Consider the following 17,636-nt stretch of genomic DNA (forward strand, 5'->3'; position numbering starts at 1 on the left):
CGCAATTAACTACAGTAAACTATTTTCACACCACTAATCCTGTAATTTAACCAAGATTTGAAAGCTAAACCCCTACGATTTGCTCACTAAAAACGTACGCCATTGAAATATTTCCACACATATTAATCAATAGTACAAAAATTCTAGAAAGAGTACATACAGCCTTTAAATCTAATTGCCAATGTTTGTCTCTTGCGGACAAGATAATGGCTACTAATTAACGATAAGTGCGGCCACACCCAGCGCTCAACAGGCTAGCTAGGTTAACATTAGCTAACGCTAACGTAAGCTAATATGGTAATTAGCTAACTGCTAACAAAAGTTACCGCCAATTTAATTTTTTCCCTTTAACAGGATATGACGCTGGTATATTGAATTTTAAATGTCTAGTAAATTAAACTCGACATGACTTTACAGTACTCTTATGTAGATAATTAACGTTAGATTAGTTAATTAGCGTTAACTTACAGATATGATGGGTATGACTGGCTGGTTGAAAGGGGCATAACTTGGTTAATAAATAAAACTCATTCACAAAATTGAATGTCAGTATTAACATATGTGGCATCAATTTTAATAGATATACTCACTTTTGAAGAAAGTTTGTTGCAACACACTGTTCAGTAAAAAATCCAGCAGCTGAGTCCACGATGAAGACGAGGAAGACCATTTGTGACAAATTAATTATAGGCCTTTGCACCGAGAAAATGAGTACGCTTGAAAATTTTGTTTTTTGCTTTCATCAAAAAGTTCTCCAGTTTTCATAAGGCATAATCATCTATTAAGAGCACAGTTATTCAGAATCAATCTGATAAACACGTTATTGAAGGGTTGCTGACATAATTTATCAGTAAAAGCCAAAGAATTACTTTTTTAAGCGCAGTGATACATTTGACCTGGCGCCGTTGTGTCTTTTTATTTAAACGGAGCTATCTCAATTCTGACCACTAGATGGCAGCACCGCCCCTACAGTGAATAGACAGACTGGCTGTGTTGAGTTACCAACACATACTTTTCATTCATTTCATTTCATCAGTTCACGGATCTGACACACATGGTGGATGTTTTATAAATCAACAACAAACGGACAAATGTCCAGTTCAGCTTTTCAGGCCACAGCTCAGCGTGAACCACAATAATAGTAAGAATATTTACCCAAAATGTCACTTCCTGTCTATTATCATAGTAATGTAGAAGTAAAATGAGTTAATTTCGGTTTCCAGTTTGTAAACATTATGAAACAAACTTAATGATCAATAATATGGTAATTTTTCATTATGTACATTTATGTCAGGTTTAAACAGTGGGTAGATTAAGTGAAGGTATAGAGGCTGAATACTTTACTCTTGATCAGGACTGTTGGCCTGTAAATAAGACCTACATGGATTCAGGCTGAAACTTTCACCAAGATCTTGGGAAGGCCTTGTGTGTGGACTTGAGCATTCCCTTTCTTGCTAAATTTTAATTATGACAATGGCAAAAACAAAGCAAAAACAAAACTGTTGTTTAAATGAATGCTCTCACAAAGTCAGAAACTCCTCTTATCCACTCCTTTTAAGACCTGATCGTGGCCTATTATTTCTTCCCAAACTTTTCCTCTCTTCTCCACATCCTACCATTTGAAAAAGAACTTGGCACCTCAGAGGGCATTTTTTAGGAAGATGTACGCAAGTCTTTCATGTCTGAGATCTAAGAGTGATTACAGATTCAGACCTGAGGGACCAGTCTGAGAGGACCTGCTTCAGTCACTGTTTACCTGCTGGAAGAAGACTGAGGGGAGATGAAGAAAAAGGCAGGGACATCAGTGTCATCAAGCCTGATTGAGGCCTAAAAAGGGAAAGTCACACCCAGATCCACACAACACACAGAAATCCACATGAGTGTGTGTGTCATATGAACTGTTACAGATGCAATTCAGCATCACACACAAAAGTAATATTATGTTGTCAAAATGCTGAACAGCATTCACCTGACACAAACAGGCCAGTGCTGTGAAAGCTTTGATTCAAAAAAGAAGAAGAAAGGTTTTCTTCAAAAACCACGCTATCTCTTAAAAAACAACAAAGGCCATTGAAAAAGAGTAAAAATGAAAGAAAAAGGCGAAAACGTGGCCAGAGAGAGGGCCGCAAGCTGAGCCGTGTGAGGCTGAGAAAGGTGCACCCTGCCAGGGACGTTGATGAATGCGCTTCAGGCTTCAAGCTTGCCCTGCAGCCCCCAGCGGTGTGGATTCCATGCTTACGCTAATCATGCTCGGTGAGATGCTACGGCCCAAAGCTGATGAAAGGGAACACGCAGCACAGTTAGTGTATCAAAAACGGCTGCACTTTCATAAAACACACACCCTGCATTCGTACATTATTGTCATCACGCCCTGAGAATGTCGCCATCGTCATCGCTGTCAGGAACACGTTTGTGTATTAACAAATAGCATTTGTGTGACATTCATGGCATTCGACCTCGTGTTTCCTGTTTGAAACGCTAAAAACAAAACATGATGAAAGCTTTTGCTCTGCACGGATCACAGTGGTCCCATTAAGCTTGAACCCCTGATTGCAAAACTAGAACAAGAGGGGATTCTGAATAATAAGGATCTACCGTGCCATGATATCAGTAAGCGGATTAGGAAAATTAGATTATTCTCTCGCCTGCCGTGGAACCTAATCTGCTCTGCATCAGCGTATTCCCCCTTAAAGAGAAGCAGGCACTGCATCACAAACACACACACACACACACACACACACACTTGCACTGTGGGTTTCTAAGCCCATGCAGAATAAGCAGTGAAACCAAGCAGACGGTCGGTTACATCTAAAATAAACTGGTGCTCTATTTATAATGAAGGCGAAAAACACCGTAACAGTTTCCTGCTTTGCTGGCGATGGTGCACAGCTGGTATCATCAAAATCACTGAAGGTTCACTTCCAGCAACACATTCTGAATGAAAAAATACCAAGAGAGATGGTTTGGCCTACATTTATAGATGAAAATGTGCCCTAAGTGATTAATAAGACACTCTACTCTATCTACATTAAACACAGCCAAGGTGAGAAAGGAAAATATCTGAGTCAGAAAGAAAAGACTTCAGAGAGATGTTCTGCAGCAGTGGGCTTCTAATGGACATTTAGTTTCATCTTAAAATCATCAACAGAAATGTGCAATACTGTCAATTTGTGTTTTATTTTTTTGTTAAACTGCATTTTGCAGTGGAGAGATGACAAGAGCTTGTGGCTCAGAATGATCCTAAACCGGGGCGAGGTCAGGATTAGAGACCAGCATGCACCTGTGACGTTAACGGTTAAAACCAGACTCGTAACCGTTGTCACGTTTGAGTCCTACTTCCTCTTCCATGAACACTTTCTATTAAATCAAACAGGTAAAAATAATCCACACACTCTGTGGCTGAATCACAATATATAAGAAGAAAATATTAGCTGGGTTCACACATCATCATGATTCAACCCCCTTATCTACACTTCCTGCAAGCCTGAGCGCCAAGGACATGTCCCATTCAGGTTCCATTTATTTGGCAAACGCTGCTTCCTGTTCGTTTGATAACAAAAACCTCTGGCGGGTGGCCTTGACTTGTTGAAGATTATTTGTGCAAACAGATGGAGGAAACGTGGGCAGAAAAAGATTTGATTCAGAAGTCATGAATTTTCTCCAGAGATTAAAGTCATCGGTGAAAAGTAAAATAATAACATTGATTGCTGCATGAAGAAGAAATTTAAATGTTGTATTTGTGAATATGCTTGATGAACCAGCCCAACCTTCCTTTTTTTTTGGAGCGGCAGGGGGTAAAGGCAGCAGGAGGAGGCGGAGGAGGAGGAGGCGGAGGAGGAGGAGGCCCGTGCTGACCACAGCAGAGTCCTGCAGAGGCAGAGCTCCCTCGAAGCCGGCCACAGTGAGGATGCCATGTGATCTCTGAAAAGTCAACAAGGGATGGTCCACAGCTGGGCTGCAGGAGAACAGAGAGCAGACACGTAGCAACACCCTCCTGCTGGGAGCAGCCGAGGAGATGGAGGACTCACCGCCTGCTCGTGAATCTGCTGTAGATTCCTCCCCCTGAAACAGACAGCAGGAAGGAATCTTCCCCAATCCATTTTCCAGCATTTCAGGGGCGATTCCTATTTTTAGAGCTCACTTTAGTTCAGCCACGTGGTGGGACTCGAACCCTTTGACGCCTGCGTTTTGATTCCTGAATGATAAATATCACGCCGTGTCCGCCACAGTGCGTCTCCTCTGAGCCGGAGAGCCGCCGCTCAAAGGGAGCGCTGCAGATTTAATTTCCACAAAAGATTAAGTTGCCTTCTGCATCACTGAAACTTTCTGGGGGTTTGAAGTCGAAATCTCAGTGGTTATGCCTCTCTTTGTCCGAAGCGTTGGTTTGAACAAAGGTGCAGTGAAGCATCAGCAGCAAAGAATCTAATAAGCACAATGTGGGAATAAAGCAGAGGGGAGCGAGCATCAAAGGCAGCCAGGCACAGCATGACTGGCATCGGTCTGAACTCCCAACCTAGGACACTCAGCATGCTCTTCAGCAATCACCCCCTTTAGACCAGTGCTGGGCAGTAATTAAAACCATCATTCCCACTGCCTCGGTATCTCATTAGCCGCAGGACCGTAGGCTTTCATCCTTGCTTGTCCAAAAATAACACAACTCCACACCAGCAAAGATGAGCCCGGCACAACCAAAAACACGCGTCTGTGACATCTCTGAGACGAACAGAGCATTAGCTAACTATCATCCAACTCCAAAGAACAGTGGGAGATCACAAAAGCCCGCCTCTTCATGTCCGGTGTAATTATTATTGCACCTAACAGGGATGATTTGGAGGGAAACTGTCACCCTGCTGCTGGCTGATTAAATCTACCTGTGCAGGAAACAAAGAATAAACACAGATATGAAAGAGTAACCAGAACGTAGCCGCGACACGTTTGCTCTGCGGGGAATAAGGCAGAAAAGGCTGCTTTGTATAATTTTGTTTTCAGCTGCAAACATCAACCAGTGTTTGCATCTAAAACCCATTAAAAATGAGGACAAACTGATACATTTGAAGCTCCTACGCTTTCAGTATCAAAGGGAGGATTTGAAGTGGGCGAGTATCGGTTGCAGTGGTCAGATTTAGTACTTTGGCTGTAGATAAAAAGAAACTCTTCTTCCCATGTTTAATTCAGTATGAGCCATGACTAACTCATGTAATATACTGGGCCTCTGAAGTCCATTGAAGTCGTCTTCGCTCGCTTTGTGTACTGGAGACAGAAACGAATGTGTCACTGTATCGTGACGGTGATGCACGTCAGCGGCGGGATGCAGGTCGGGAAAATACGTCGGGATGGGTTTATTCTATTCCCTTCAAAATCAGTTGTTCAGTGTAGCAGCAGTGCAGAGCTAGTCTAAAACCTTAATCCACTGCATGTTATTAACCTACTTGGCATTACTGCCAGGCTGTTTTTTTTTTGTGCTTTGAAATGACAGCGAGAGAGCGAATGTAGAAGACAGGATGTCAGCAAGAGCATCATCGCGTTTGTCTCAGGTGAACAGTGTTTGGCCGGTTTCAGCCCACATGCCACGGCGGGCAGCTCTGCGGAAACAGTGGCAGCGTCTGCGAACGGGTTTGATAAATAAATTCCAACAATTCAGCGAGAGCATGAATTTTCCAAATCATTTTACGACCCTCCGCTGCAGCGGCGAGATGCCCCACCCAAACATATGAAGCCGGAGAAGTCTGTTACTAAAGAGTGCTGTTACATCGCCCTCACAAACACGCCAACCACTCCTCCTCCTCCTCCTCCTCCTCCTCCTGCTGCTGCACAAGTGTGTGTGTGTGTGTGCAGTATATGTGTTTGAAATGGAGTCTCCCCATTCTTTGGCCATGAGAAGCCTCTGATCTCTCAGTGACACAAAGACTTGTGCGAGATGAGGATGAGCTCTCAACCTTTGTCAGCATCCAGTCTGAATCGGCGGCTCTTTCAATAACAGCAGCACTTTGTTTATGCGAGTGTTTGCTCAAAAAGGCCTCGATGCCACAAAAACCATTACAGACCGGGCCCCCGTTTCCTCCTCGGTGCCATTATGAGTCAGTCGAAATTAAAACCCAACCACAAGCTGGTTCTCAGCCAAATTCAGCTAACTGACTCTCTCCCGCTCTGTTTCTTTGAGAAGCCTTTGATGTTAGCAGGGGGCTTTTGCACTCGCAGTGATGGTAACGAATGATACTTTAAGCGATTCTTTTTTATCCGGCGAGCTTAATGAAAGATTAATGGGTTTGATATTTTCCCTTGTTTATATTTTATTCAAAAAGTAAGCCGTGGTCCTTGGAACCTGTTAAAAGCTTCTCGGTAATGATTTTATGGATCAGTGAAAGCCACATTAACGCTCTTTGGCTCTAAACGCAGTGAGAAGTGTTGATTGTCTTCGCAGCAACGTTATCCTTACATGAGAAGTGTTGACCTTGACTGTCTCGCCTGCATCTCTGTCTGATATGGATGGAGCATATTGCAGCTGCGGCGGAGATATGTTCATTTCCATATGTCCTAATTCAGGCTGCAGACTCCTATTTCACAGCTCAGAGGATGAAATGATTCAGACTCGGTGGATTTTGCGGTGACAGTCTATAGATTTTCCCTCCAGCTGCAGATATTGCTTGTTGAACAGAAGGCTAGCGCATAATCTGATAATAAAGAGGAAATGCACAGCTGGCCGGCAAACAAAATATTCAGAAATATCTAATGTGAGGAAAATTCAGATCTCACGATTACCAATTAAGCCTTATTGAAACACCTCAGGCTGTGTCCTCGGGGTGGGTTGCAGTTACTGTTCGCTGAAACGGTTCGGTAATTGTTTCTGAAATACAGAACGCGTCTGTAACGCTTCACATTTAGAGCTTGTAAAGAAATTTATTTTCTTCTTTCTCATTGTTCCTCTAAAATATCTTGAAAAGTCTTTGCCCCTATGGAAAGCAGGAAGAGATCGAGATCAAAGCCTTCATTCTGAACGCACTGTATTTGACTGATCCAGCGTTTTTGCCGCTTTTATGGGATGTATTCAGACGAGGTCTGCTCCATTGTGAATACAATGAGGATCACACACCATCTTTACTGCACACACTTTAATGAAAGTGATTTTTCTTCCCATGATCGTAATAATATGTGAAACGTTTCTTCATTTGAAGTTTTGCAGTTCTTCTCCGGCTTTGTTTCATTTAAAGGGGCACGCCGCTGAATTTACTCATGAGGCTCAGGTTGCTCGTCACGAGGCACGCTGCCCTCCCAACGAACACAAGAGCACCAGTTGTTGCAGCAAATGCCCGAAAACGAGACGGCCGCAGGAGTTATGACTCTTGTCTGCAGGGAGCAGAGGAGGAAGTGATGTCACGTTGTTCATTAGAGTTCAGAGGGAGGAGGTCGGGATGGATGGAGGGGGCAAAAGTCATCAGACCGAAACACAGAAGACCACTGCCTGTTTCCGTCTGCTAATGGCCGCCAGCGTGGGTTTATTTTACGGCCGTAACCACGTGATTATTATTGTGCCCGTGATGACAAAGGTCCCCTAACATTTACACAGCAGTATTTTTATTTTTTTACATAGCAGTTTTTTTGTTTCCCTCGCCCTGACCAAGCTGTGTTTGTACTTAAATCTAAGCAGTTAAAGGCTGATTGCAGAGATTTTGACCTCCAGTATTGCAGGTGGCGCCGACACAGTCCTGCCGATGGTTTAACTCTATTCCACTGATGTCATGGCACGATATGCTTCAAAAGCTGGCGAGTAAACACGCACGTTAACAATGCTCGATTTAAATGACTTTAAAAGCCGGCTTTGAAGATGTGCTATGAGGAAGGAAATGAATTCAGCACATTTGGCAGACCTCAAGGATACACGCAGCGTGTTTGGGTGAGTAACACTGAATCTAAACATAACTTCTGTTTGTTTACAAGTCCACAGGGCACCTTTAAACGTCGCCACATCATAAAAGAGCTTTATTTTTGCCACAGCAGCGTCGTCCTGCTGATACGGGCGTCAGATGAAGATACGGATGCTTGTATGTGTCGGTCTGGAGGGCACGGACCACATGAGCAGTGTTTTATGAACAGCTGTATAATGTCTCCTGTGGCTCGATGATGTTTTGGTCTAATGAAAGCTGCATTGTGGGAAATGCAGGATCCAGTGCTTCTGGAACTTGACTCATAATAGAAGTTAAAGGTCAGGATATGCAGCATGAAGTATATTTTTAACTCCATCCATCCATCCATTATCTATACGCCGCTTAATCCTCTGCAGGGTCACAGGGAGGGGGCTGGAGCCTATCCCAGCCGTCTCGGGCGAAGGCAGGGGACACCCTGGGCAGGTCGCCAGCCTACCACAGGGCTACACATAGAGACAGACAATCATTCACATCTCTCATTCACACCTACGGACAATTTAGAATTATCAGTTAACCTTAGCATGTTTTTGGACTGTGGGAGGAAGACCCACGCTGCACAGGGAGAACATGCAAACTCCACACAGAAAGATCCCAGGCGTCCTTACTGGGACCCTACCCACCGAGCCACCGTGCAGCCCCATATCTTTAACTATTTTTAACTATTTTTAAAGTAATAAAACAACTGATCTGGTGGCCGAGTGGTAAAGATGTTCAGATCACAAGATTGCCGGCTTGATTCTGGCCTGACCTTTGATGCCCTTCTCTTTTTCTTCATTAATTTTCCTTTTCAGCTCACTGCTCTCCTGCTTCAAGACAAAGGAGCAAAACATTATGTTAAAACATAACTGCTGTGCTATGGTAGTATGGTATAGGATGCTATGCGCTGTATTCCTCTCCTGAAGCGGTCTGAGAAGATAAAACATAAAAACGTGGACTCATCTGGCCTGTCGTGAAACATTTTGCAGAGAATCTAAAATTTGCCGGTTACTTCCTGTGGTCTGGTGCTCACTGCTTTAATGTGTACAGGATGAAGGAGCGGGGTGTAATCAGGAACCCACTGGACCAGTAAAGGACCCGCTGTAGTCCGACTGCCACAGCCACAGGAAGGATGTGAACCCTGAGAGGCGGACTACAAGTGTGTGTTTGTGTTTGACTGTGTGGGAGCGCCGAGAGGAAGAAAAAAGACAGAAAGAAAGTCAAAAAAGGGACTGGGGGGGGGGGGGGTGTTTAGGAGGGAACAGTATGTTTCTGAGTGTCAGGGCCTCCTCTGGCCCCGAGGCTGTGCTCCTCGCTCTCTTTACTTTCTCTCCCCCCCCTCTCACACTGCCTCTCTCTCCTCTCTCCAGCCTCTTGCTCTGTGATTTATGCCTAACCTCTGTAATTACAGTGCCAACCGCAGCAGCCATCAGGTTCAGATAGGGTGAAGCACAGACATGCCCCATCACCTGAGAGCAGCGACTCTCCAGCCCTGCCGCTCAATGCAGCTGCAATTTTCCCTTCAGCCTAATCTCCTTGACATTGGCTCTAGGAACATATTTGTGTGACAACAAGACGCCGCAGCGCCAGACATCAGTCAATTGTTTTCCATTAGCAGACGCAGTAACGTTATGGGGGACGCGTGCTCTGCAAAATGTGAATCGAATGAATTTCTGATGATTGATTTTTGCTCTTATCGGTGAGCTTTATTTTGGCTCCGTGCTGTTAAGCAGACTAGTGCAAGGATACAAAAGCAGCTCAAAGTAATAGTGCACGCGACGCCAGCTCACTCGGCGTGAGACGTAACTGCTGCAACAGGCCTTCGCCCGAGCTGTGGGGTGAAATATGATTGGCGGTTACTTGGACTCGGTGACCTGCGGTGTGGATTCACCACCTGACCCGACACGTCCTTGGATACAAAACACCCACTCAGATCCCACAGCAGAGAGGAAGTCTATCTGTTGCCATGTGCTTCGGGAAGGGAAGCCCCTGGATTTTCGGAGCGGGCTCTTCTTTGCACTGTATATGTACGGGGATGTCCATGACACACTGGGCATTGTCAGCGGACAGAAAACTCTCTTTGGCAGCCCCCTCGGTGAAGCAGCACGATAGAAAGTCAGAGGAAGAAAAGAAGGAGAGAATGTGCCCACATGAGTGTGACATAGCGCTACCGGACCGATTTGCTCACCATGACAACCGCGCAGAGGGGGGCGGGGGGGCCGGGGGACCCCCAGGCTTTTCGGCCGGCACAATACGGAGAGGCGCGGCTGTTTTAACCTCGGAGACATCCCTGTTGTCGGCGGGTCAAATCCTTGAATATCAATGAACTGACTCAGTGCCCCTTGCAGTGGTCCTCAAAAATGTCCGCCTCACATCAGAAGCTCTCGCTGTCCTCTCTGACCCCTCCTGACCCGCTTCCAGCCCGTCGCTGCATTCAGAGCAGAAAGACTGATTCCACAGGGTTAAACAACACTCAGTCAGCGCACACGCATTCCTGCTTCCAGTTTAAAGTCGGCTCAGTTACTTTGTTGTCTGCGAGATTGCCGATTCCCAACCAGAGACATTTGTAGCCCGGGGGGGATTATTCTGCAGAAACCAGGCGGACTCTCACTGGACTCTGGAATACCTCTGCTAATTTAGAAAGAAGAAGGGTTAAATAATAGTTGAAATAAAAAGATATCCATTTTTTTTACGTATAGGACAGGATTAGGAATTGGTGATCTTTAATAAATTTATTGTCACAACGCTAGCTGCAATAGACTGACTGCACAGGACTCGTCATAGAGACACACATTAAAGCCACATGTTGACAGAGAGTTTGCATGAAAACTAGTTAGCAGGTGAGAAGAAATGTGAACTAATAGAAATGAATGGTTAGCGAAAAATAAACATTTGAAATAAATAGAAAAGAAATTGCAAAACAAACATAAAATGAATCAAAATAGACAAATGATTGGAAGTTCCAGTAAACATGAACAAGTCCATTGCATGCAAAAAACACTGCACGAATATCCACTTTCATGCAGCGTCACTCAACATCCACTTTAAACTCAACCGAAATGAAGACATTTGGAACATGAGGGATGTGGTCAGTGAAGGGGTCTGATTGGGTGAATCAGATGAAAAAGGTTCGGAGCCGCTGTGGTAGAAATCCTTCTGATGGCAGACGCCACGAGTTATTTAAGTCAAACAAAGAGAACACATTGAGCAAACTCCCGGTACTGTCTGCAACCAGAGCAGCATTCCTACAGCAGCGCCACCCTTCAATTCATCAAGTCATGTGTTTCCTGCTTAATAGAACGTTTTGTTGTCTGCAGCGCTGCTCCTTTCTCCCCTTTGAAGAGCGGAACAACAGAGGCTTGTCTTTATGTTGTTTTGTGAATCGAGCCATGTTGGTTCAAAGTGTTGTCGTGACCCGAGGCGACGATCAAACTGGGAGCTAAACTTAGTTCTTCACTTCCACGTCAGCCATTCTTGCTCATGATACACTATAATGCGGACATTCATAAGCGTACTGTGCAGGTGTTGTGCAGTAAATATGTGGACGCATAGTTTGCATGCTTTTGTGGAACATCCATTACCACAGAGTGCAATGGCATGCCTTTGGCTCGGGCCTGACTTGTACTTATGACAGCTGTTTCACGGACTACAATCAGTCCTTTTCATTTGGCCGCGTAAAGCCCGGCTCCGCTCACATCTGTTCTTGAAGATTTTGACGTGTAGATTGAAGTAAATCTTTGGGAAACTTTCCTAACCCGTCGTCACTAAAAATACCAGCGCATTTTATTCGAGTGTTGACAAGTTTACGGACATAAACGAACTGCGAGCGGCCTCAAGACTCACATCAAAAGCTCAGGAGGTGAATTTCAGTGTGAAAAAATGTCTCAAAGCCGGTCAGTCACTATGTAAACAAAGACTGCAGAGGGGCCACTGTGTTTCAGTTGTCATACTACAATCCCAGATTGGCCCTTTAAGTGGGCCGTTATTTTCCACTCAGGCCAGATAAGTGGGTCCTGACCCCTTCTCTGTGCAGATTAGCTGCTGCTGCCATCACTCCCATTACTATTATCAGGACCAGACAATCTGGCCCGCCACCAGTGTCCAGGAAACCCAGATTCTTTTGCCACGCTACAGCTTGATTACTGAAAGGAACACATGCACTGGTATCAGATACAGTTGCAAAACCCAACAATAAAGTCATTTATCATCTCCTCAACTGTTCCCCGATACTTATCCCAAATTGCTTCCAGTCCTGTCACTGCATAAAGCGAGCCGGGAGCAAAATGGGACATTGTACTGGGCCGCTGCAGAGCAACACATGTTATGTGTTGTGCGTGCCCATTCAGATTAGCTTGATGCTTGCAGAAAAAAAAAAGAAATGGTCTGCTCGGGCTCTTGCCACGGCGAGGAGAATGTGGCCAAAACCTGAGCCGTAAAAACAAAAGCAGCTGACAAACAGTGTCGCGCTGCCTCGTATTTTTCGACTGTATAAACAAGACTTTGAATTGCAAATTCTGATCGTGTGGATAGCGAGTAGCCTCTCTGAACACCGCGGCCAACTGTGTGCAAGCCAAATCCAAAAACAGACGCCGTACCGTTTCTCTGTTTGCTCCTTCCTGCTGTCATCGTGTGTTCGTAGACTGGAATTAAGATGTCTAATGCAGCCTCTCTGGTGTGCTGTTTTCACTGGTGGAACAAAGTACATTTACTCAGTACTGAAGTACAGGTTTGACAAACTTGTACTGAGAGTTTCAGTTTTATTTTTGCTTGATATTTTAATTAAAGGGGGGAAAAATGACATTTTGACAGACGTGTTTATTCACTTTCTTTCCAAGCGTTCAGTAAGAGGATTGACACCACTGTAGATGTCTGTACGGGAAACATGCAGTTTAATATGAGCTTAGCATAAAGACTGGAAACAGGGGAACAGCTAGCTTGGCTGCGTCTATCGTTTTTACAACCCACTTCAGATTAAATCATGCTTACTTCTGTGTGCTGAAGGCATCGACGGCTAATTCTTCTCTCATTTCTGGTCTGATTAACAGTAAATTCATCTAATTCAGTGAATCGTTTCGCTTTTTTCCAAGTTTCTCTATATTTCGCGGGACCTGCATGAGCGTGGTTTCCATGGGAACGCAGCCATCGCTTTCATCTCGACACCTGCCAGCACCTCTAAAGCTGAGGATATGTTACTGTTAGACACAAACTGGCTAACTGTGCCCCTTTGTGTCCACTCTTTATGCTAAGCTAGGCTACAGGCTAAGTTTTTAGCTACAGCTAGAAGGCAAAAAAGCACGTTCACCAAAATGTCATATCATTCCTTCAAGCTACAACAGTAAAATAACACTTAAACATTAATATATCAGAATGTTAACACAGTAAGTAAGTAAGATTTTAAATGCAGGGCTTCTACTTGTATACAGTGCTTATATCGTGGTACTGCTACTCATACTTCAGTAAAGGATCTGAATACTTCTTCACCACTTGCTGCTCTGCAGGCGTCCAGCTGCAGGATGTGGCTTTCAGGTCAGGCCACCTGTAACTCACAAGACACTGAATCTGAATGTCTTTTTTTTTCAAACATACATAACTGAGCATCACTTCTTAACGTTAAAGCATACTTAGAAAACAGCTCGCATGTGATTAATGACTTCATGATTGGATAATAAACCATTATTAATCAGTAATTGGTTCTCATCATGAATCTAGTTGCATGCTCACAATGACGGGGTTGATGTTCTCTGCATGTCTGACAGCACAGGAAATAAACAGGATCAAATGTCTCTTTAGCAAATGTGTGAGGTTTAAAGAGAAAACACATTCAAAAACAGTGGGGAGGTTTTGGGGGATTTTAAGTAACACCTGAAGTGATGTCGGTAAGTCATTATTAAATGAGTAGAGGTAGTAGCAGCAGTGCTATTGTGTGTCTTGCTGTCTTGAGTTTATGTAAAAATAGTCAAATGTCTGCTTACAGTTCTTCAGCCGGCAGGGCCAGGATGTTTTCTCCGAGTCTATGTGAGAGATGATTGTGTAGTTTCCTTTCATGTTCTCCCCCTCTGTGCCATCTTTCTTTGTTAAGTTTGCTGAGAGTGTCTTTGAACCACAGGCATTTTCTCCCAGCGGTGTTCATGAGCCCTGCCAGATCCATCATCATCCCTCTCCCTCCGTCTCTCCCGCTATAGCTCCTATACTGTCTGTAAACTCACAGAAATATATACACATGTAGACGGTCTCCCGTCGCGTCTCAGGTCCTCGCCACTCCAGCACGGATCCTGTCACCGCCTTCATAGCGTCTCTGAAAAAACGCAGCTTACATGTGACAAACAGGAGCGCGGCTGCACACACGTGTGCACGTGCACTCGCTCGAACACCTGTATGTGCCTCATGTGATGCCGCGCGAGTGTCATTACTCTTCTGAAACAGATCGATGCATCTGAATTTCTATGGCATGAGGATAGACACAGGCCGTGTGTGTGTGTGTGTGCGTGAGACAAAGGAAGGCCGCCCCTGTGATCCAGCTGTGTTTTAAAATGATCAGAGCTCTTTGCAGTGTGGATTAGGAAGGTGGCAGATTAGAGTCTGCTGCTAAATCACCATGGCGAAAACCTTGCTACTCACATCCCTCCAACCACACCGTCTCTTGCCTTCTCAGTCACGTCGCAGCCAGCGGATGCCAGCCGGACTCGTGATACTCCTTCCTCGCATCTGACAGCTTCGTGTTTAATGTTGCATGTCCGTCACTGTGATGGTAGATGTGCAGCATCATGTTCTGCTTGCTGTTGTTAATAAAATAAAGTCATAGTTTAACAGTTTGGGAAGTATGCTCATTGCATTTCTTGCAGGGTTACAGGAGAGGATTAATAGCACTCATGTATAAACATAGCTTATCTGATCAGTGTGTCCAAACAGCTAGCCTGGCTGTCTGAAAGTAAGAAAATCCTAACTTTAGAGGTGCTGGTGGGCAGATTTTGTTGTCTTTGTACTTAGCCCGCTGTTAGATGAAGCTTCATATTTACAAGCGTGAGAGCGGTATCGATCTTTTCAGCTAACTCTCAGCAACAAAGTGAATGAGCGTATTTCCCATAATGTTGCATGTTTGAGGACTTTTTTGAGGAGTTTAATGCTTTTGTTCTGTGTTGTAGTTCATTCACGGCCCGTGCAGATGGATTGGTCTGTTAACAATAATAAACAGCAGACATCATCATCATTTACAGTCTGCTGAAACTCTCCTTGCACCTTATTATCATATTTCCATGTGTTCCACAGCATGCACTGTGCTCAGTGTGTTTCAAATATCTCTGATGAGTAGCTGCCGGTGACTGGTGTGTCATCCCTCATATACTTTGCTTGCTGTCAGTGTGCGTGCTTTCACCAGCATCAAACCAAACAAGCCAAAATTTCTGGGATAAAGAAGATTCAGGCTTAAGGGAGGGGGCCGGCACGAAGAGAACAATGTTTGAAAAGTAGCAGGAGTTGCCGCGTTCTGGTCTGTCTGATGTTGCGTTCAGCCTAACTAGTCCTCCGAGGAAGTGCGCCGCTGCCCTGCTTGTATGCAGGGGGAGTGTCTGTTTGCACAGGTCTCTGTCAGTTAACACTAATCTGCCTGATCTCCACCTCAAAGTCGCTCACTTCTCCACATGCAAATAAACATATTCAGTCCTCTTTCAAACCAAAGCCACTATCAAACACTTGTTTGATCAGCAGAGGGCCTGCGAGGCAGTTCATTATGCATCTGAAAAAGTGCCCTGCCCCCGCCTTGCAGGCAGACGACTCATTGTTGCCAGGTTTTTATGTAATTACTCTCACCTTCAGCGGTGGCTGGGAACAGTTCTGTGTGTGCCTGCGAGCTGTTAGCATGGCTTGTTACTGCGGATCGGGCATATATACTCCACTCTTACGTTGCCCTAGATTCTTCGCTATATGGATCGATTCAGAACATGAAGCCCACCCACACCTCCTTCAACCATGATCCTCACAACTCTGGATTTATGTACCACAGAACTTAAAGGGATGAAAGGCTGCTTTCATTGCATTCTCTGATAACACTTTGGTGTGTGAAACTTGCAGCTCTCTCTGTAAAGTTTTCTCTTCAATAACCCTCTTACTCCATGTTACTCCTTCAGCAGGAAAACAAAGATGTTTCAGTTGTCATGATGCACCGACTATTTTCCTCCTCTGGTACAGCCGAGGGAGGCAGAACTCCCCAAAAGGCGACAGATTTGCATGCAGAGCAGCTGTCTAATAAGAGAAACAAAGCGCTAAGAATCAGGACGGGTCTGGCGCATTAGGAGCATACATGTTGGAAGAAACCCCCCCGAGCACGAGCCAAATTCCTTTGTGTGTATGTTGTGTGAGCGCGTCATGTACGAGCCGATGACACTGGGAGGCTAAGCGCCGCTTTCCAAACAGACAGGCCTGAACTGGTAAACAGGTGCTGCTGGAGCAGCTGAGGATGAGGACATGGGGCGTCTCCGCGAAGCCTGATCAAAGAGAAGCTGCCTCAGCCGCCAGTCATCCCCGCAACTTGATTTATGTCACTGTGTCAGAGAACTTTATGACTGCTTGCAACAACAGCAAACAAAGTAAAGCGCACAGGTTCCTCCCATGCAGCAGCATGGCGTGGAGAGGAAGGTGGAGTCTTTTACTGATACGGACGCACGGTTTTAAAGTTTTGACCAGGAATGATGTTTCCTCGCCGCTCTGAACCCGACATGCTTAATTGTTCTGTCATTTCAACTTTATGTTTGCAAAACGGCCCCGCTCCACAAAGACGCTTAACATCAACTCAATTACAGAGCGTGAAAAGCCGAAAATTCTGGCTTGCTGGCGAACCAGTCAGATTAAATTAAATCAAGCGATTATCAGTGGTTTGATGCCGTTTCAACAACGCTGATCACAAGCAGAGGCGCCGTCCTGCCAACGCGGACGCCGCCATCTCCTGCATGGCACAGCAGACGGAGCGAGAGGCAGGAAGCGGGTGAGTGCAGGGTGACGGCTACGTCCCGGTGGAGTTTGTGGATACGTGGGTCTGAAATTCGTCAGCCTTAGTCACACGGCCGCGGTGGGATTCCCCCCTCTGCCTTGTAAAACATGTCATCACAAGGAACAACATTTAATGACGAGGAACGCCAGACGAAAGATGTTTCACTCCGCCGAGAGACACGCCTGGCTTCATAACCTGTGATCTGACGAGGCCAGATCTATACTTTTAAAAGCCTAAATCCAGCGATGCATACAGCTGAGTGTGATTTCCAAAAAAAAAGAAAAAAAAAAAAACTTTCTTGCCAGCAATACTTTGCCCTTGCTCTGAGCAGGATTTTTCCCTTTGAAGAGAGGAGAAGAAGAGAAGTGAAGCCTGCCTGGCTGAAGAAGCCCTGGAGGGGGGTGGTAACTGTCATTTATATTTACAGCCTTCCCAGACACCTCGGGGGCTGTTATCCAGGTGGCCTCTGTTGAAGCTCTCAGAAGCACTCACACCTTTTTCGCAACTCAGAGTATCAATAGACACTGGCTGACTTTGATTCAGCCACATAAAGGTTGTGAGTCATGTGCTTTTGACTGTTAAAACGGGTTGGGTTGACGCTGGAACTTGAATGCCCCGCGGGATAAAGCATTACTACACTTCTGCAACTTTATTAGGCCAGAGAGGGCTCTCTACCATAGGTTTTACTCTCAAAAAAAAAAAGATTTGAAAGTGAGGCAGATAACGGCAGAAAAGGTCTCACACTCCAAAACCTC

Source organism: Chelmon rostratus, chromosome 5, assembly GCF_017976325.1.
Source record: "Chelmon rostratus isolate fCheRos1 chromosome 5, fCheRos1.pri, whole genome shotgun sequence".
Taxonomy (NCBI): domain Eukaryota; kingdom Metazoa; phylum Chordata; class Actinopteri; order Chaetodontiformes; family Chaetodontidae; genus Chelmon; species Chelmon rostratus.